This window comes from Monodelphis domestica, chromosome 5, assembly GCF_027887165.1.
Source record: "Monodelphis domestica isolate mMonDom1 chromosome 5, mMonDom1.pri, whole genome shotgun sequence".
Classification (NCBI taxonomy): domain Eukaryota; kingdom Metazoa; phylum Chordata; class Mammalia; order Didelphimorphia; family Didelphidae; genus Monodelphis; species Monodelphis domestica.
This window is the reverse complement of record NC_077231.1, coordinates 83,229,409-83,251,143: the sequence shown is the minus strand read 5'-3', so window position 1 is coordinate 83,251,143 and position 21,735 is coordinate 83,229,409. Positions and strand designations below refer to the sequence as shown.

At 38.7% G+C, this 21,735-nt stretch overlaps 1 protein-coding gene across 5 annotated transcripts in view; it reads left to right on the top strand.

Annotated features, from left to right (window-relative positions):
* Positions 1 to 21,735, top strand: part of ANKS1B (ankyrin repeat and sterile alpha motif domain containing 1B) — a 1,427,494-nt gene that overhangs the window by 1,366,816 nt on the left and 38,943 nt on the right. The gene's annotated exons all lie outside the window — the stretch shown is intronic.

Sequence of the window (21,735 nt, the reverse complement as noted above, 5' to 3'; positions counted from 1 at the left end):
ACTCTCTTTGGCAGAGAAGCAGACAGTTGATTAATGTCCTCCCCCTCCAATTTTCTCCTTGTCTTTCTCCTCCTACAACCCAAAGCCCATGTTTTTTGGCCTCTCCCTCTTTCCCTACCCTTCAGAGATTTTTGAAAAGACCTCCCCCTTCCCAACGCCAAGACCCTTCTATTCCAAGAAGGGAAGGATCCCAGTCACACCTCCCAAGCCAGCACGAAGAGACCAGTAAGGAACTAGCCAGGTCGATCAAGAATCCCAGTGTGTGGCTCTCTCTCCCTGCCTGTCTTCTCCTTGGCTGCATGTACTTATTATCTCAGATGCACTGATGGATTAGGGGTTATTAGGGGGCTTGAAAAAAGCCATACATTTCCAGTGTGCCCATTAAATTACAGAACCCCACTTAGATTGAGCCATAATGATCCCAGATGCATCTTTAAGTAATTTCAGTCTGTATTTTATAAGGGGAAATACTACCTCTCCTTCTAACTGTGACCCTGGGGGGCGGGGGGGGGGGGCGTAGTTTGAGCTAATGGTAGCTGACTTCAAGTATTAGAAGGCTTGTCACTTACAAGAGGGTTTAGACGTGTTCTTGTATTTAAAATGCCAGAGGAACATGGCGGGTGGATTCATAGAACAGCTTTACAGGAATAAAAATTGTTAAATAATATGTCTGTCCCTCTTTCACAAAGACATTTATGATATAGATAATCTATATGAATAGTTAAATTATTAAAACACCTATAAAGAATTTAGTAAAAAGGAAATTACCAATATGGAGGAAGAACTAAATGGAAGAAGTAGGAAGAAATGGTATTTTTTTAAACCTTACCTTGCATCTTAGAATCAGTACTATGTATTGATTTCAAGGCAGAAGAGTCATAAGGGCTAGGGAGTGGTGGTTAGGTGACTTGCCCAGAGTCACACAGCTAGGAAGGGTGTGAGGCTAGATTTGAACCCAGGTCCTCCATCTCTAGTCAAGGCTCTCAATCTGCTGATCCACCCAGCTGCTCACAATAGTATTTTTTTTCCAGTGGCAAACAAAACTTGAGAAATTTGGCATGAAGCATTAAGCATAAAGAAGGCCATAACAAATGCTATTGATTGATTGGTTTTTTAAAAAAAGAATGATAAATTTAAGAATTTAAGTGAATTAAAAGGCTTTACAAAAATATAAATTATTTAAATCAACACATATTTATTAAGTAATTAAGTACCTGAGGTTATGCCAAGAAAGGCAAAATATAGTCCTTGCCTTTGAGGTGTTTGTAATCTGCACCTGATGGTGCAGACCAGAGGCAAGGTACTAAGTAAATATAAGCTACATGTGGGAGTAAGGGAAGATAATCCCATTTATTTGTTAACCAACTGATCCAGAGAGAATGATGAAGGAATCTTTCTAAAATTTCAAATGATATTTTTTCCTCATTACACAGACTATTTCCTTTTTTTTATTTTATTTAATTAATTAATTAATTTGAAATATTTTTCCATGGTTACATGATTCATGTTCTTTCCATCCCCTCCTCCCTCTTCCTTCCCATAGCCAATGAGCAATTCCACTGGGTTTTACATGTGTCATTGATTGACCTATTTCCATAGTATTGATATTTGCACTAGGGTGATCGTTTCCAGTCGACATCCCCAATCTTATTCCGATAAACCCATGTGATCAAGTAGTTGTTTTGATTCTGTGTTTCTATACAAACTATTTCTAAATCATAGAGATATCAAGTTATTTTTCTGAAGCAAATCTGACCTTGATCTAAAATCTGGTAGAGATGGTACTTAAGAAAGAAAATTAAAGCCAGTCTAATTAATGAATATATACAGAAATACTAAGCAAAATAGAGTAAATCACTACATTTTAAAAATCAATCATCACTATTTTCTTCTACACCAGTGTTTTGTTTTTAATCAGTACCCCTAATTCCCACCCTTGTTTTGCTTCCCTTCCCCCCTTCTTATAGCCAACTATGATTTATACTCTGTATGTAAGGATGGTTTAATAGTAAGAAAGTGATTAACTCAATAAATGCAGGAAAATGTATTCAAATTACTGCAAATAGAGTAAGAAGCAAAGCTGAAATATGAACTAGAATTTTTTGAGTCCAGAGAAATTTTTCCACTGCATCGTGCTACCTCCTACATATTACCCACAAAGGCTCAAAAATAATTTTTAAAATAATCATCTTTATAACAGGAAAATAACTATTCCATTTAATTTCATTGAACAAGAATTTACTAAGTGCCTACCATTGTATGAAGTTCTGCACTAAGCACTAGAAATATAATGATGAAAATAACCCAGCCTACACTCACCAAGAGCTCACAGTCTAATGGAGGGATAGGCACATGCATAAATATATGTGGTGCAAAGTAGAATATTTTAGGGCTAAGTTAGAAATCAAGGCAAGTTATCAAGGACACTGTGAAGAGAAGAAATCACTTTCATCTACAGGCCAAGGAAATGGCCTCTGAGTTGGATATTACAGGAAGAGAAGGATTCCATTAGGTAGATGTATAATTAAGTCACCTAGACATGTTTGGTCTCCATTAAAATAACTATGAAACTGAATTATCAGAAATAAAAGGAAAATTAAATAACTAAAAGGGAAGATAATGATCCTGAAATTGATTACTAGAATTAAAATGATCACATACCCTAAATTATGGTACAGATTTAATGTAATGCCAATTAAAATGTCAATGATTTCCTTATACAAATGGTTAAAATCATAAAATTTATATTGAAAAACAGGGTTTTTTTTTTAAAGAACCAGGGGTTAAAAATAGGTACTTATCACTTGGGAAATGCCTGAACAAATTGTGTTATATAAATGCAATAGAATCTTATTTCACCACAAGAAATGATGGACAGGATCAATTCAAAGAACTATAGAAGAGCTATATAAACTGATGTAGAGTGAAATAAACAAAATCAAGAGAACCAATTGCATGATGACCATAGTAATAATGAAGAGGAAAAACTGAACAAAACAACAACCAATCATGGCTTCAAAAGACTGAAGATGGAGTATGTGCCCAATCTTTTGACAGAGATGTAATCCAGAATGAGACACGTTCTCAGACATGGTCATTGTGTGGATTTGTTTTTGCTGGACTATACATATTTGTTGCAAGGGAGGGTTGCTACTAGGGGTTAGAGGAAGAGAGAAGTGGGTTAATCATTAGTAATAGATAAGAAAAAGGTGTCAATTTTTTTTCTTGCAATACAAAGGAAAAAAACAGAAGGAAACATAAATGGAATGTATACACACACACAAAGATATACTTTTCACAACTATATAATAATTCAGTTTCCCCTTCCTTGGGGATGAAAAAGACAAAAGAAAAATTAATGAGCAAGAATATTAAGGATCCATTTGGAATTATTAAGAATACATCATAAAGCAATTCTTGTCAAAACAATCTGGTTTTGGACAAACAAAAATAAAATGGAGAACCCATGGAACAGAGGAAAGATCTCACAAATAAAAGGAACAATGTAAAACCAACCAACCTTGATAAACCTTTAGAAAATTAACAATTGTGAAAAGATTCATTGTTAAATAAATGTTATATTGCGGAAAATACCTGGTATCAAAATAACTTCACCTTCAACAAAGAATTAAAATAAATTCTAACTCTATCATAAAATGTAAACAAAAGTTCAAAAAACAAACTTTTTCAATTGTAGAAAAATGAATTTTTTTCTACTACATGAATAAAATAAATTATAGTGGGTAGAGGTTAGAAAATAGTATGAGTGAAAAGGCAAATAATTAGATGCTTGCAGAATCTAGAAAATTGTGTTTTTTATTCCTAACTCATTCCTGATTCCTAAAATTGCTATTGGCTCTCTTTTTTATATAAAAATATATAATATGTAGAATTTTAATTTTAGTAAATTAAATGTGATAAGGGAAGAGGGAGAAACATCCCATTTGCTATATTGTTTTGGTATTATTTAGCAACTAACAGTCATATTGGTGTAAAAAAAAAGTTAAACCTAATTTTTTTCCTCTTTCATATAGAGATGTTTTGATTTTATTTGATTAATAATTGATGTTATTAACATCATATAACATCATATAACAATAATTATTGATGTTATTAACAAAGTTAACATAAAAATAAATAAATAAATAAATAATGGAAATATACTAATCACAAAAAATTGAGTATAAAGTAGCTAGATATATAATTACCCTGAAAAATTTTCCTGCACAACAAAATAGTATCACAAAAATATCAGTCAATAAATGCTTAGCCTACTATCTGCTTGGCTTTATGCTAAGTGCTGGGGATACAAAGACCAAGGTAAAATCCTGCCCTCGAGGAATTTAAAGGAAAAATAACACAATGGGAAACCTTTGGTAGCACATATAGGAGACAACAGCTTAAAATCTACAATTTATTTTTTTTAAACCCTTACCTTACGTCTTGGAGTCAATACTGTGTATTGGCTCCAAGGCAGAGGAGTGGTAAGGGCTAGGCAATGGGGGGTCAAGCGACTTGCCCAGGGTCACACAGCTAGGAAGTGGCTGAGGTCAGATTTGAACCTAGGACCTCCTGAAAATCTACAATTTATAAGGAACTGTATATTGAAAGACAGCACCTGATCCCCATTGAATAAATATTCAAAAATGTGAAAATACAATTTACAAAATGGCATACACCTATTATAAATAGTCACTTGGAAATTTTTCAACCTATCAACTGAGGAAATTAACATTTAAATTATCTTATACTCATTGAGGGACCGGGCGAATGACTTGATTAGTAGAGAGTGAACCTAAGCAAGGAAACTCTCAATCAATATAGGCTGGGCATGTAGTCCATAACTCATTGTCAGTCTTAGTTATCTAGAGCACTAAGAATTAAGTGACTTGCTACTCTGGAAGGTCAACCCAAGTCTTCCTAGTTTCTAGGGTGACCCTCCAGTAGGCTCAGTTTCTCAGCTTCTTGGCAAAAAGAGCTCCAAGTGACCAAACACAATTGCTTAGTCAACTCCTCTTTGACAGGATTATCAAGAAATGTGTGTCCATGTGTTGGTGGTGAATTTGCCAACTGGTAGGTGCCTTCTCTTTTTGGAGAAAAGCCTGGCAGTGCCTGGCTCCCAGTCTCCTTCTGTACACCACTGCATCCCCCGCTGGCATGCCTAATCATCAATCCTACTAGCCTTTTCTCAGTCTGGACTGCATGCTTAATATGAGTCAACAGTATGATGTGGCAGCCAAAAAAGCTAACGCTATCTGAGACTAAATTAAGAAAAATACATCATCCAGCAACGGAGAGAGTGATCCCCATGGACGCTGGCTTGGTCAGTCCTTGGCACTGTCTTTTAGAAAGGATGGAGAGCTCTTACAAGGCAAATGGGAGGGGGATGGGGCACAAGCCCATGTCATGGAAGGATGGATGGAAGGAGCTAGGGATTTGTAGCCCTAAGAAGAGAAGATTTGGGCTGCAGATGACAGAAGAGCTATCTTCAGGTTAGGGGAAGGGCTTTGGAAGAAAGAATTACGTTTGTTCCATTTGACCCCAGAGGGCAGATGTAGGAGTAATTGGTAAAATGTCCAAACAGGCAAATTTAGATTTCACATAAGAAATAACCATTTGCTGAGGCAGCTCGGTGGTGCAGTAGATAGAGCACCAGGGCTAAAGTCAGGAAGACCCCTCTTCCAGAGTTCAAATCTGACCTCAGACACTTATTAGCTGAATGACACCAGGTAAGTCACTTAACTCTGTTTGCCTCAATTTGCTCATCTGTAAAATGAACTGGAGAAGGAAATGGCAAACAACTCTAGTCTCTGCCCAAAAAAACCTAAATGGGATCAGAAAGAGTCAGGCAAAACTGAAATGACTGAACAACATTCAGGTATAACTGCTTTAGCAATTAAACCTGTCAAAGACAGAATGGGCTTTTTTTCAGGAGGCAAAAACTTCCTGGGAGTTTTTCAGTTAAAAGTTGGATGGCCACATAGCAACTGTTTTGTAAAAAGCAGGGGCTTTTTTCAGGTATGAGATGAACAAGATGGCCATTGAAATCCCTTGCAACTCTGATATTTTAGGGTTTAATCCTGTTTTCTCCATCCTCCAAACCAGAAGTTTGTAACTTTATGGCATTGGTCGCTGATTGGAAAAACCTATCAACTCCCTCTCTGAGTGATATTTTTAAAATAAATAAAATAAAATACACAGGATATTGAAGTACAATTAAGTTATCAAAAAAATTGTAAACTTCACAGACCCTTCACCTGAATAATGAGTATTTTATTTTTTGCCTTCCCAGTGAGTGGAAAAGGAAATTTTAAAAGGGCAAGAATTTGAAACTGAAAATAATTTTTTTAAGAATTCACAGAGGGGGCAGCTGGGTGCCTCAGTGGGTTGAGAGTCAGGCCTAGAGGTAGGAGGTCCTAGATTCAAATCTGGCCTCAGACACTTCCCAGCTGTGTGACCCTGGGCAAGTCACTTAATCCCCATTGCCTAGCCCTTACCACTCTTCTGCCTTGGGACCAATACACAGTATTGATTCCAAGAGAGAAGGTAAGGGTTAAAAAAAAAAGAATCCACAGACCCCAGGAACTCTAGTTCTCTCCTTAATATAGCCATAAGATCTAAGCTGGAAGGGACCTCACAAGCTATCTAGTCCAACATTATTTCACAGATGAGGAAACTGAGACCCAAGGTCATAGAATAGTTTCAAAGATGGTACTTGAACCTCAGTCCTCTCATTATAGAGCTAGTGCTCTTTATACTGTTTCATTAATTCTAGATTTATTCTCCACTTGTGCCTAAATCTTCTTATGTTTCTTCTCTGCTCAAAATTCCTCCATGGCTGCTTGTTGCCACCACTTAAATATAGTTTCCTCTGCTTGGTCTTCAAGCCCTCCACAATCTGGCAATAGTCTCCCTTTCCATACTAATCTTGATCACTGTCCTTTCCTCTGTTCCTTGCCATCCAGTCATTTTCAGTCATGTCACTCTCCCCATGACCCCATTTGGGGTTTTCTTGGCGAAGATACTAGAGTGGTTTTCCATTTTCTTCTCAAACTCATTTTATAGATGAGGAAACTGAGGCAAAAAGGATTAAATTACTTCCCCAGAATTATTGCTATTCAGTCATTTTCAGTCATGTCAGACTCCCCTTGACCCCATTTGGGGTTTTCTTGGCAAAGATACTGGAGTAGTTTTCCATTTTCTTCTCTAACTCATTAGATGGCCATTTCCTTCTCCTGCTCATTTTACAGATGAGAAATTGAGATAAACAAAATTAAATTATTTCCTCAGTCGTTGTTGTGTCTCACTCTTGGTAACCCCATTTGGGGTTTTCTTAGCAAAGATACTAGAATGGTTGGCCATTTCCTTCTGCTCATTTTCAGATGAGGAAACTGAGACAAACAAGGTCATGTAGCTGGTCAGCATCTGAGGCCAGATTTGAACTCAGGAGGATGAGTGCCTGATTCCAGGCCCAGTGCTCCATCCACTACATCACCTTGCTGCCCTGTCCTTCCTCTGTGCTCCAGAAAAACTGAATATATTTTCCATTTCCTATATATGCCTCCTCTCACCTCCTACTCTTGTCCTTCCTTGCTTTAGTCCATGCGGATCCCTAGGCCTAGAATGTTCTCTCCTTCTCTCCTTCCCCTTAATTAATTACTACATCTGTACCTACCCAGCTCAAATGCCATCTGTTGCATGCCAAAATTTTTACAGGAAGTCTTCCATGATGTCTCCCTCTACTAATGACTATTATCCCATTTACTTTGCATAGCATTTGGGTTTGACACTTTGATGATGCATTCATCAAAATACATAATAGTCGGCTCTATGGAGCCTTTGACAATGGGCTTTCTAAGCCCAATATCTATCAATCAACCAAGTAATCATCAAGCTTTTATTGACCACCTACTATGTGCTGATCAACTAGTATTTAAGTATCTACTATATACCCAAAGGGCAGCTAAGTGCAGCAGTAAATAAGAGTGTTGAGCTTAGAGTAAGAGAGACTCATCTTCACGAGTTCAAATGTGGCCTCAGACACTTCCTAGCGGTTTGTCCCTGGGCAAGTCACTTCACCTTGTCTGCCTCAGTTTCCTCATCTGAAAATGAGCTAGAAAAGGTAATGGCCAACCACTCCAGTATCTTTGCCAAGAAAACCCCAAAACGGGGTTACACAAAGCATCAGAAACACTAAGACCAATTTGATGACTTATGGAATGAGAATAAGGTTTGCAAAGTACTTTCTATGTTATTGATTAAGGATTTACTATGAGCCTTAATATTGTCTTAAGTAAGATACATGGAGATAACAGTGAAGAAGCAAGACAGAAACCACTTTAAAGAATCTAATTGGGAAAGACACTAAATAAAGGAGTTTGACTAGAGGGCAGCTGCCAAAGCCCAAGCAAGAGACCTTAGGACAGGGGCATCTAGGTGGCTCAGTGGATAGAGCAGCTTAGAGTCAGAAAGTCCTAAGTTCAAATCCAGCCTCCAACACTTCCTAGCTATGTGAGTCTGGGCAAGATACTTAAGTGCCATTGCCCAATCCTCACCACTCTTCTGCCTTGGAACCAATACTTTTATTGATTCTCCAAGATGGAAGGTAAGGGTTTTTTCTTTTAATTTTTAAAAAAAGAGTCCTTGGGGTCTAATGAAAGGCTAGTAGTCCCAAAGGCATCATGCATGGCAGAGTATAAGGCCCAATGGTTCACCACCTTACTTGAAGGATTCTAGCTGGTGATTCCTTGAGCGATCATGTCTCCCACCAACCAGCATATCTCCAAAAGTGGCTTGCACTACTCTGAACACAACAGATTCCTAATAAATGTTTATTGGACAAATGAATGAATGACCCAACAATCCCATCATTGGTAATATACTCTGAGTGTTACCAAAAAGAAAAACAAAAGGCATAGCTGTTCAAGGATATTTATAGCAGCATTGTTGGCGATTGCAGAGAACCGAAAACAGCCTTTACATACAATAGTTGAAGTATGGCTACATGAACTGCAGCTTATTAGTGTAATGGAATGTTCGGATGGGAAATAAATGATAAATTCAGCAATCACTTATAATGGCTTAATGAATAGAGGCTGACCTCAGAGTCAGGAAAATGTGAGTTTTACACACTTACACACACACACACACACACACACACACACACACACACATACCCCATGTGAATCTAAGCAGGCCATTTGCCTTAGGCAGTTCTCTGAACTTTAGAGCCCGTGCTTATCTATTTTTAGAGGGAGTTTTCTCACCAGGAATCTCATAACAATTCAATCATAGTTAAAGACCCTCCCAAAAATGAGGAAGGCACTACAGATTGTTTATTCAGTTGTTTCAATCATGCCTGACTTTTTATGAACCAATTTCGAATTTTCTTGGTAAAGATACTGGAGTAGTTGGCCATTTCCTTCTCTAGCTCCTTTGATAGATGAGGAAATGGAGGCAAACAAGGGTAAGTGACTTTCCCAGGGTTACACAGTGTCTCAGGTCTGATTTGAATTAAGGTCTTCTTGACTTCAGGCCTGGCACTCTATCCATTGCACTACCTAGCTGCCCTTCTAGAGGTACAAAGATGAAAAACATCAGTCTCTACCCATTATCAGTCTATTGGGGCACATAGTGAAAAGCTTAGTGGATTTGAAGGGCCTAGGTATGTCAAGATTTGAACCCACATCCTTTGACTTCATTCAGCCCCAGCTCTGCCATGTACTAGCTATGTAACATTGAGCAAGTCACTTCACGTCCCTAGGCATTAGTTCCCCATCTTTAGAATGAAATGGCCTCTAAAGTCCCTTCCTGCTCAAGATTTGGGATTTTATAATCCTATAAGACAAAGTTGACTGCAAAAATTAAAAGGAAAGAAGGAATTCAAAGAGAGCAGCAGTGTGGCATAATAGAGAGTTGACCTTGACCTTTGAGCCAGGACATCCTTGGTTCATATGCTGCCTGGGAGATGGTCAGTGGTGACAACTCTGAGCAAGTGACTTAACTTAAATGAGTCTCAATTTCCTCATCTATAAAATGAGCAACTTGGACTCATTGGTCCCCAAGCTCTAAGTCCATGATACTCTCGACTGGTAAAGGGGGATCAGGATGGATATAGAGATTTCAAGGAAGAGATGTCCCCAGAAGGGAGTGTGAGAGATGGATTTGGATGAGGAAGAAATAGAATCTAGACACGGAAGATGACCTACATCGAGATAATAAGGAAGATGAGGGAATAAGTGGTCCAATTTGGGTGATAAGTAAGAGATTGGAAAAAAAAATCTTACAGAGCCATCAAAAGAAAGTGGAGCCAAATATAGTATATATGTGGATGACAATGTCATTAAAGGAAAAATAAACCCAACAGCACATTTTGTCCACTGTTGTTGTTCAATCATGTCTGACTCTTCATGACCCCATTTGGGGTTTTCTAGGTACCAAAGCTGTTTACTATTTCCTTCCCCAGTTCATTTTACAGATGAGAAACCTGAGGCAAACAGGGTTAAAGAGTCACATAGCTAGAAAGAGTCTGAAATTAGATTTAAACTCAAGTCTTCCTGACTCCATGCCCAACATTCTATCCAGTACACTACTACAGCCACCATTTTGTACATATGCAATGAACAAAACCAGAGTACAAAGAGGTACATGGATTGAATAGCAAATTAGTCATTGGATATTTTATTATGTTCCAGGGAATTGTTTTTTAAGTGTAAAGAGTTTTAAATGCAAACTTAATTTAATCAGTATCACCCCAAGTTAGGTGTGTGCTTTAAAACATACATACATACCCATTCACCCACCTCAACCCCTTCACATATACCCCTAAATGGGTTAAACTTTTTGTGGCAATTAATAGCATTTGCCAAGCACTGTGAGTTTTAACTAATAAGGCCACATTCAGTGCAATTGAACCAAGTCAAAAGTACTCTGAGGAGGAATTATACTGTTCATAAAGAATGTAGTCACTGAACTATACTTTAAATTATGTTGGAAATTATTGCTCAAGTGTACGGCAGAAGAGAATGTCACATTCCCTGCTTGGATGTAGCTAAAGCAATTTCCTCCCTTTACTCATTATGGGGCACAAATGGTTCTTTGTCAGAAAAACATTTTTTAACAAAACTTAAACCCAACATCTGAAACTGAAATCACCCCTGTTGTAAACTCCCTACTAACATTTGTGCTTTCTGATTACAGAGGTACCCAGAGTCCCCGGCTAGAACAGTGAACAAATTATTAATTCTCCATGGGACTGAGCAAATGGAGTATTTCTTGATGTCTTAGGAACAAAGAATCAACTCGGTCTAGAAAATGTATAATTTGTTTAAGCCTTTTCCAGCATGGCTTTCATGGGATGTTTACCAAGAGAGCAAGAAAAACCATGGGATTTATTTTATTTCATAGGAGTAAGGTGCCCCCTCTGGATTCCCTAGAAATCAAGTATTACTAGTGAGAGGCAGATTGACCTGAAATAAAAGCAGAAGACTGGAATTTAAATCCTGTCTCTTCTTTCTCCTTCCTTTGAGCAGTCACTTCTCTTCTCATTTTTCTCATATGTAAGATGAAGAGCCAGGATAGGTCAATGGTGTCAAATTCAAATGGAAATGGTGGCCACCAAACCATACTTAAGGATCCTTCCAGCAATATATTGATTTAGAAAAGAGTATATTGTTGCCGAGTCCTTTCAGTCATGTCCAACTCTTTGTGACCCCATTTGGAGTTTTCTTAGCAAAAATACCACAGTAGGTCGCTGTTTCCTTCTCCAGCTCATTTAAGAGACAAGGAAACTAATATAAACAGGGTTAAATGACTTGCCCAGAATTATTCAGTCATTTCCATCATGTCTGGCACTTCATGACCCTGGGGTTGTCTTGGCAAAGATCCAGGCCCAGTTTTCCATCCACTGAACCACCTAGCTGACCTCATATGCACATTATCTAGATTCTACTATGTTTTTATTTATTTTATTAAAAATGTTACAATTGCACCTTAATTGGAAATAATAATAGTGATTTCTTTTTAGTTGGAAATAATAATATTTTAAAATATTGAGGGCTTCCTAGAATGTTTGACACTTTTGGAATAGATGACTTCAAAAAGGGTCTTCCACTTCTAAATTGGTTAATAGGTCAAGAAAAAAATACTAGGTGCACTTGGGCCTAGATCTAGGTTCAAAACTAGCCTCAGACACTTTCTAACTATGTGACCCTGAGCAAGTCATTTAACTGTGATTGCCTAGCCTTTTGCTGCTCTTCTGTCTCAAAATTGATACTAAGAAGGTTAGGATTTGAAAGAAAAAGTGAAAGGGGGAGGGAAGAGGAAGGAAGGAAGGAAGGAAGGAAGGAAGGAAGGAAGGAAGAAAGGAAGGAAGGAAGGAAGCAAGGGAGGAAGGAAGGAAGGAAGGAAGGAAGGAAGGAAGGAAGGAAGGAAGGAAGGAAGGAAGGAAGGAAGGAAGGAAGCAAGGGAGGAAGGAAGGAAGGAAGGAAGGAAGGAAGGAAGGAAGGAAGGAAGGAAGGAAGGAAGGAAGGAAGGAAGGAAGCAAGGGAGGAAGGAAGGAAGGAAGGAAGGAAGGAAGGAAGGAAGGAAGGAAGGAAGGAAGGAAGGAAGGAAGGAAGGAAGGAAGCAAGGGAGGAAGGAAGGAAGGAAGGAAGGAAGGAAGGAAGGAAGGAAGGAAGGAAGGAAGGAAGGAAGGAAGGAAGGGAGAAAGGAAGGAAGAAAGGAAGGAAGGAAGGAAGCAAGGGAGGAAGGAAGCAAGGGAGGGAGGAAGGAAGGAAGCAAGGGAGAGAGGAAGGAAGGAAGGAAGCAAGGGAGGAAGGAAGGAAGGAAGGAAGGAAGGAAGGAAGGAAGGAAGGAAGGAAGGAAGCAAGCAAGCAAGCAAGGGAGGAAGGAAGCAAGGAAGCAAGGAAGCAAGGAAGCAAGGGAGGGAGGAAGGAAGGAAGCAAGGGAGAGAGGAAGGAAGGAAGGAAGCAAGGGAGGGAGGAAGGAAGGAAGCAAGGGAGGGAGGAAGGAAGGAAGAAAGCAAGGGAGGGAGGAAGGAAGGAAGCAAGGGAGGGAGGAAGGAAGGAAGCAAGGGAGGGAGGAAGGAAGGAAGGAAAGACAGAAAAAAGGAAGGCATAAAGCAAGGGAGGGAGGGGAAGAGGAAAGAAGGAAGGAAGGGCAGAAAAAAAGGAAGGCATAAAGTGAGGGAGGGAGGAGAAGAGGGAGCAAGGAAGAAAAAAAAGAAAAGGATGCTCCTCTCCAATAAAAACATAAAAAATTTCTTTAATGTTGCCTTGATAGACAGGACTTTAAAGTTAAAATCCATTTATTTCTTGTGCTTTTGGATGCCTCCACCACATTGGATATTCCAGAATGTGGCTAATGGTGACAAGAATTTGCAGGTGGACTATATGTAACCCAGTGGAATTGCTTGTCAACTCCAGGAGGGGGGAGGGAGGAAAGAGGGGAGGGAGACAAGAATCATGTAACCATGGAAAAAAATTTTTTTAAATAAAATAAAATTACAGAATTTGAAGAATTCAGGTGTACGACCTGAGTTTAAATATCCTGTTGGCCATATACCACCATGCAATCCTGGGCAATCCGCTTCTCATGGTTTTAGTTTCCTTACCTGTAGCATGAAGGGATTGAATCAGATGATCCCACTTCCAGTTCTAAATCCATAATTCTCTGTTCCTACATATTCAGTTCAATTCCATAAACATTTATTAACTGGCTGCTATAATTGGTACAAGGTGGGAAAAAATAGTCCCTCAAGTTTACATTTTACCAGAGTTGGTAACTTTATAGCTGCTTACCGTAGAATGGAATGGGAACAGGGAGTGGAGGGGAGATGAATGTGATTTTATTGAGGACGGGGACATCCTACTCTTCGGCCTTCGCCGACTCTGTAACTCGGGCTCTCAGAGAATGACCCGGGGCAGCCACAGTCACACGGCTCATGTGTGTCAAAGGCAGGACTTAACCCCAGGCCTCCCAATTCCAAGCCTCGCTCTCTAACCACTACGCCAGCCCACCTCTGTAGAACAACTGAATAAGATACCGCCTCACACTTCAATAAACTTTAAGTTATACAAGATGCCAAAAGCCCAACAACCCTCTGGACTAAGTAATGGAAGTATTATTAACTCCTCAAACACATAATTTAACAATATTAACAATTTAATAATATCTAATTTAATTTAAAGTTTCATCTCACAAATGAGGAACATAAGGCTAAAAGAGGTTAAATAATTTCATTATGGTCACACTCCTAGTGAAGATCAGAGCAATCATTCACATCCAGGTCTCCTGATCCAGGCGTTCCTCCATTATACTCTGCCTCCTCCTAGAAAATAACCCCAATTCAAATTCGGGGGTGGGGGGCTTCTATTTTGAAATTTCTCCCATAAAAGATAGTCCCTTCTTTATAAAAACAGCACCATAAAAAAAATAAAAATTAAATTAAAAAAAAACAGCACCATAACAGGGACCCAGAGCCTAATAAGGCTCTTTTGTACTTGTATTGTCTCAAGGGATCAAATGAGATATTTTTTAAGCACCTTAACTGGGGCAGCAAGGTGGCTCAGTGGAGAGAGAAACAGGTCTGGAGATGGGAGGTTCTAGATTCAAATTTTACCTCAGACAATTCCTAGCTGTATGACCCTGAGCAAGTCACTTAACCCCCATTGCCTAGCCCTTAGTGCACTACTACCTTAGAGCTAATACTCAGTATTGATTCTAAGATGGAAGAGTTTAAAGAAAAGAAAGCACTTGGCACAGTCAGTGCCTACCACATAGTAGGCACTTAATAAATGTTTATTCCATTCCAAGCAGTCAAAATAACCTCTCCCTCCCTTACCAGCACCAATGGCTCACTTTGTACAGGACCCTCCACCTCCTTTCTTAGATCTCTCTCCCTCTTGAAATTACTTTGTATATATTCGTGTAGCCCGTATCTACTTATTTGTATCCGAGTCATGTCCCTCCAGAGGAAGGCAAACTCTTCCAAGGCAGGAGTTTTCACTTTTTAAAAAAACCCTCCTTATCCTTGTACCCCCAGTGCCGTGCCCATAGTGGGTGCTTTAATAGGCATTTGTTGAATTGCCTTAGACTGAACCCCAGGAATTCTAGAAAGCTCCCTGGTTTCCTTTATGTCTAACCCTCTCTCCCCCAAAAAGGAGGGAGAATGTTTCTGCATCACTTACCCTGAGCATCCCATCAGGGAAAATGGGCCAGGAGGCAAGAGCTCTGATCATAAAAAAAGTAAATAAGACTGATTACAAAAACCAACATATGGAGCCCTAATTGTCTCAATAAGCCAGTGCCGCAAGGTCGAGTAAATGAACAGTGCCTGCCGCGAGCTTGTTTTTGCAGGATTGACGGGGGGAGCGCTATGTGTTCAGAACAGGTGCCTGCACCCCCCAAAAGCGGAGGGAAGCAATGATTGCAGAGGTGAGAGGGAAATGGGAAGGAGCCGCAGTAATCAGCCTGCTCATGATTGAAATGAATCTGTGTTGTCACATTCTGATAGTTGTAAAATCCTAAAATGGAACACGGAGCACGGCTGCTCGAGAGATTTTTCTCACTGTTCTGATTGCCATCTTCTCCCGAACCAGGCTTGGTTTGCTCTTGGCCATAGTGGCAACATGCACCTGCCCTCAGCCTTCATCAGGGTGTTGAAAAGGAAATTAAATTGAATGACCTTTCAAGGGCTGATCATAGAATCTTAGTGTCAAGCTGGAGGAAACCTTAGACATCATTGAGTCTGAGCCCCTCATTTTACACGTAAGGAAAGCTGAGGCCCACAGAGGTTTAGTGACCTGCTCAGGATTTGAACCTAGGACTTCTGGATCCATAACCAGAACTTTTTCCACTGTACAGTACTGTCCAAAACTCATAGTCAAAGGAGTAGGTGAAATTAGAAGTAAAATTTAGGCTCTAGTTTTGGTTATCGCTTGATGGTAAGATGATAAATAGGGTTACTCTTTCCCCATTTTCATCACTGACCCACTAAAAGATGGGTACAATGAAGGCATACCTCCATGCTGTCAAGGGAGATGTGCAAACTTCCAGTTTGAATAGGACAGAGACTACTTTGGAGACAACAACCAGAGGAGTTACTATGCATTGGTTTGTTTAGAATTGGACTTGGGAAATATACCAGTCTGTTAAGAAAAATCTAGGCGTTTCAGTGGATTGCAAGCTCAATTGATTAATTTTAATATTGATTATTTTAATATGCATTTTATATATTATATATTTCTGTTGATAATAAATTAATCATATATAAATAATACCTATTAGTTAACAGCACAATATGGCAGCCCCAAATGCAATCTTGGGGCTACACTCAGACTGGCATCACTTCTAAAAATAAGAAAATACAGTTCCATTGGACTCAGAACTGTCAGATGGCATCTACTGTCAGGGTTGTGCTCAGGTCTGGGCACCACTGGTTAAGAAGCTTGTTGATAAGATGGAGTGTGTTCAGAAAAGAGAAAAAGGCAAGTATGGAGGAGGACATCCCTTGGTGTCTTAGTTAACAGGCATTTCTGAGATCTACTCTGAACCTGGTGCTGACGACACAAAGACAGAATGAAACACTCCTTGTTCTCCAGGAGCTCAGATTTTCTCAGAGGAGGCAATGTGTGTATGTGGAGACATACACGTTATAGCTGAAAAACTCAATTCAATCAAACCAACAGAAATCACATGATTATCTCAGTAGATGCAGAAAAAGCCTTTGATAAAATAAAACACCCATTCCTATTGAAAACACTAAAAAGAATAGGAATAGAAGGGCCTTTCCTAAAAATAATAAACAGTATCTATCTAAAACCATCAGCAAATATCATCTGCAAAGGGGATAAACTAGAAGCCTTCCCAATAAGATCAGGAGTGAAACAAGGATGCCCATTATCACCTTTATTATTTAACAGTAGCAATTAGAGAAGAAAAAGAAATTGAAGGCATTAAAATAGGCAAGGAGGAGACTCTTTGTGGATGACATGATGGTCTACTTAAAGAATCCTAGAGAATCAACCAAAAAGCTAGCGAAAATAATCAACAACTTTAGCAAAGTTGCAGGATACAAAATAAACCTACATATGTCATCGGCATTTCTATATATCTCCAACACATCTCAGCAACAAGAATTAGAAAGAGAAATTCCTTTAAAATCACCCTAGACAATATAAAATACTTAGGAATCTATCTGCCGAGACAAACAACAGGAACTATATGAACACAAGTACAAAACACTTTTCATACAAACAAAACTGGATCTAAATAATTGAAAGACTCAATTTAAGTACCCCTTTTTATTCAGTCTTTCCTGATCCCTCCAACTGTTGGGGCTTTTTAATTCTCTTAGCTACCTTATATGTATTCCAATATTTGTGTATGTATTCCAAACCACCTTGTGCTATATATACACACAAATATATACGTATATTCTGCATTTATACAGGGTGCCCCAAAAGTCTTAGTAAAGTCTTTTGCAATAAGTATAAAAGTTGTAGTGTTAATACTTTGGATACACAAAACATATTTATGCAGAATAAATACAAAGTAACTTAGAACATATGTATCTGTCATCTATACATAGAATAAATATAAGCTAACAGAATTTTTTGTGTGTATGTCATATAAATAATAAACACAAAGTAATTTAGAATACATATTTATGGGTATATATTACATGTAGACACACAGAGAATACAAGCTAATTTAGAATACATATGTATGAGTATATTTATCACATATAGATACACACAGAGAATACCAGGTAATTTAGAACATATGTGTAAATGCCATACATACAGAATAAATATACACTAATTAATATTAATAGATCCTACATGTATATGTCATATACACACAGAATAAATATAAACAATTATGTGTGTGTCATCTAGCTCTAGATGACATATGTATGTCTAGAATATATGTATGTATGGGTAGTTATCACATGTATACACAGAAAGAATAAATACAAGGTAATATAGAACATATGTGAATGTCATATATACACAAAATAAATGTAAACTAATTTAGAATTCTTGTGTGTGTATGTCATATCTATAGAATAAATACATGGTAATTTAGAATCTATACATATGGATATATCCTATATATCTATATATATGTGGAATAAATACAAGCTGCTTTAGAATCTACAGAGTGTAGTTTAGAGAGAGGAAACAGGTGGGAAGATCAGGCTTTGTGTAGAAAGTGATGCTTGAGCTGCATTTTGAAGATGAGAAATTCCCTGAGACACAGGTAAAGAGGGCACAGATGACGGCCAATGCCAAGCCAACCAGGAAGGGAAGTAAATAAAAAAATGAATGAGGTGGCTGGAAAGTTAAGTGGGACATGAGTTGTAAAGGGCTTTAAAAGCCAAACAGCATTTTTGTTGGCTTCTCAAGGAAAGAGGAAGCTTCTTAAAACTGTGGAGTAGATGGTGTGAAATAGTCAGAACTGAACTTAAAGTACAGCACTTTGCTGGCAGAGGAAGGAGTGGATTCCACTTAAGGCAGGAAGAACAAATAAGAGGCCATTGCTGTTGTCCATGTAATGGTAATGAAGTCCTGAACTAAGGTGGTGGCCATGCCAGCGGTGATAAGGGGCAGATGCTGGAGATGTTGGGAAGGTGGAAAGAACGAGATTTGCCAACTGAGCAGATAACATATCTGGATGAAGAGTCATAAATACAGGGCAGCTGGGTAGCTCAGTGGAATGAGAGCCAAGCCTAGAGACAGGAGGTCCTGGGTTCAAATCTGGCCTCAGACACTTCCCAGCTGTGCATCCCTGGGCAAGTCACTTAATTCCCCATTGCCTAGTCCTTACCACTCTTCTGCCTTGGAACCAATACACAGGATTGATTCCAAGATGGAAGATAAGGGTTAAAAAAATTAAAATAAAAAAAGAGTCATAAATAATATTTAAGTTGTAAACCTGAGAGCCCAAAAGGATGGTGGTGCCCTCAATAGTAATAGAGAAGATTAGAAGAGGGGTACCTTTGGGAAGGCAAGGTACAAAAATGAATTGCTTTGCACCTGTCGAGTTTAGGATTCTTATAGGATATTTCACTGGAGATGTCAAGTAGGTAGTTGGTGATGGAGGACCAGAACTTAGCAGAGTTTAAGGATCTATAGTTAGGTGGGAGAGTCATCAGCATAGAGAGGATAATTAAGCCCAGGGGAGCTGATAAAATCACAAAGTGAGACTGTATAGAGAAAGAAATGAGCAGAGCTCCCAGGACAAGATTGGTTGAAGGAAGTAACAGTGTTTAGCCTGAACTCACCAGGGACAGGATAACCATCTTTGAGTACTTGAAGGGCTGGCTCTTGGGGAAGAAATTAGACTTATTCTGTTCAACCACAGAGTTTAGAACCAGGAGCAACGGGGACAAATTGAAAAGAGGCAAAACTTCCTAACAAGAAGAGCTGTCCGAAAGGGGATGGGAAGTAAGAGGCGGGAGTCTCCACAGAGAGCCTGAATGGCTATTTTTCTGTCAGCTAAGTTGTAGCCGGGATTCTTTTATCAGGAATGAGTTAGACTAGATGGTCTAAGGATACATTCAGCTGTACAATTCTGATTTTCTCTAATATTCAGTCCTACATAATCTGGTAGACATCAGAGTTTGTAATAGGAGCAGTGTGTGGTTTTTTTTTAAACTTCTCTGAGAAAACGAATGAGAAATTGTCATCATATTATTCCTTTAATTATATGTTGTTTCATGTTTCTGCTGACTGGGAGATTTCTACAGGCTCTTGATGGCAAGAGGAAAGGATGGGCTAAAAGATCACCTCATGAAACCCCTTGTAGTTTCTGTCCCAGTAATCTCTGGTGTTTGCCTCCTTTGAAAGACAAAATTCTACCACAGACCAGATGTAGCCCATCTAAGATTTTGTAAAGAAGATATAAAAGATTAGGTGGGCTACCCGTCACTGTCTACTGGAGCCTTCTTTACGATGTTAATTTTGAGGAAATTAGCAAACCCAAAGCATTATTTCTCGCCCTGACATTAATTCAGCTTGGACTTTTTCTACATTGGTTGGGGAAGGGCAGGATGACTGTGAAACTTTGGAAAGACATAAGGATGAAAAAAAAGTAAAGCATTGAATAAAACCAGGTCTTCTTGCCATTCTTTTTTCTTTTTTTTTTTAACCCTTACTTTCTGTCTTAGTAACAACCCTAAGACAGAAGGGCAGGGGTTAGGCAAACAGGCTTATGTGATTTGCTCAGGGTCATAAAGGTAAGAAGTCTGAGACTAGAATTGAACCCAGGGCTTCCCAATTCCAGGCCTGGTGTTCTATCCATTGTGCTACCTTGCTGCCCCTCTATTGCCATTCTAAATCAATGATCCTTTAGTCTTACCTGGAAAGCTACCCATTTTATGTTTTCTCTTTTTAACAGAGATGAGGTAGATAAAAGGATGGATTTGAGAAAGATGAACTTAAGACAGAGATTTAGAGCTAGGATGGATCATAGGAACAACGATTTGGAACAGGAAGGGATCTTAGGCGCCTTTTTGTTCAATACTCTCTTTTGATAGCTAAGGAAGCTGAGACTTGCCTGGAAAAGTTAAGTGATTTGTCCAAGATCACACAAGTGATGAGCATTAAAGGTAGAATCTGAAGCCAGATCCTCTGAGGTGAAAGTTTTTTCTACTACACCATGACTTAAGATCATAGCTTTAGAACTAGGAGAAATCATGGAACCATAGATGTAGGGTTGGAAGGGACATCAGAGGCCATCTAAGCTAACTCCTTCCTTCTACAGGTTAAGAAATGGACATTGAAAAGGTAAAATAATGTGTCTACTATCACATAAATACAGGGGGTGGGGACAGCTAGGTGGTCCAGACCTGGAGACAAGAGGTCTTAAATTCAAATCTGGACTCAGATATTTCCTAGCTGTGTGACCTTTGGCAAATCACTTAACCCTAGTTCTTACCACTTTTCTACCTTGGAACCAATACAATATCGATTCTAAGACAAAAAATGAGGGCTTAAAAAATACATACATACATACATACATACATACATACATACATACATAAACAGATAGATAGATAGATAGATAGATAGACAGATAAATAAATGAATGAATGAATGAATGAATAAATAAATAAATACTAAGTGGGAGAGCCACGATTCAAACCCAAGTCTTTTTCCCCCAAAATCCAATGCCTCTTGGATTCTAGAGCTCCATTTGATTCATATTAGCTCTTCTAGTAACTTCCCAGGCTCGGGCAACTGTTTATAACTATGAATTACAGAGCAGTTTTGGATAAGACTTCTCTATGCCTCAGTTTCTTCATATGTAAAACAAGTGGGCTAGACTAGATAGTCTCTGAAGTTTCCTCCAGTTCTAAATCTATGATCCTTTTATTTTAGGAGCTGCTCATTTCTGTGAGTAGAGGGAGTTTTCATACTGGGAATTCCCTATGTAGACAAAATCACAGGTCCATGCCCGCCACCAAAAAAAAAAGGGATAGCAGCTATCATAAAAGAAAAATGATGAATTGGAATCATTTCAAATTCTATTACAAAGCACAAGGAAAATTGCTGCTTTTTGTCAATCCAGTGTAGACTATTTTAATAAACTCTAAATAGGGACAATGGAAGTCTAATATTTGGGTAATTAGTTCTCTTTATGTGGAAGGCTCTAAATGTTTGCTAAAGGACAAAAATGAATGGCTGGCTAAACGACATCTTGTCTGAAGAATGAGAAAAAAAGATTGTC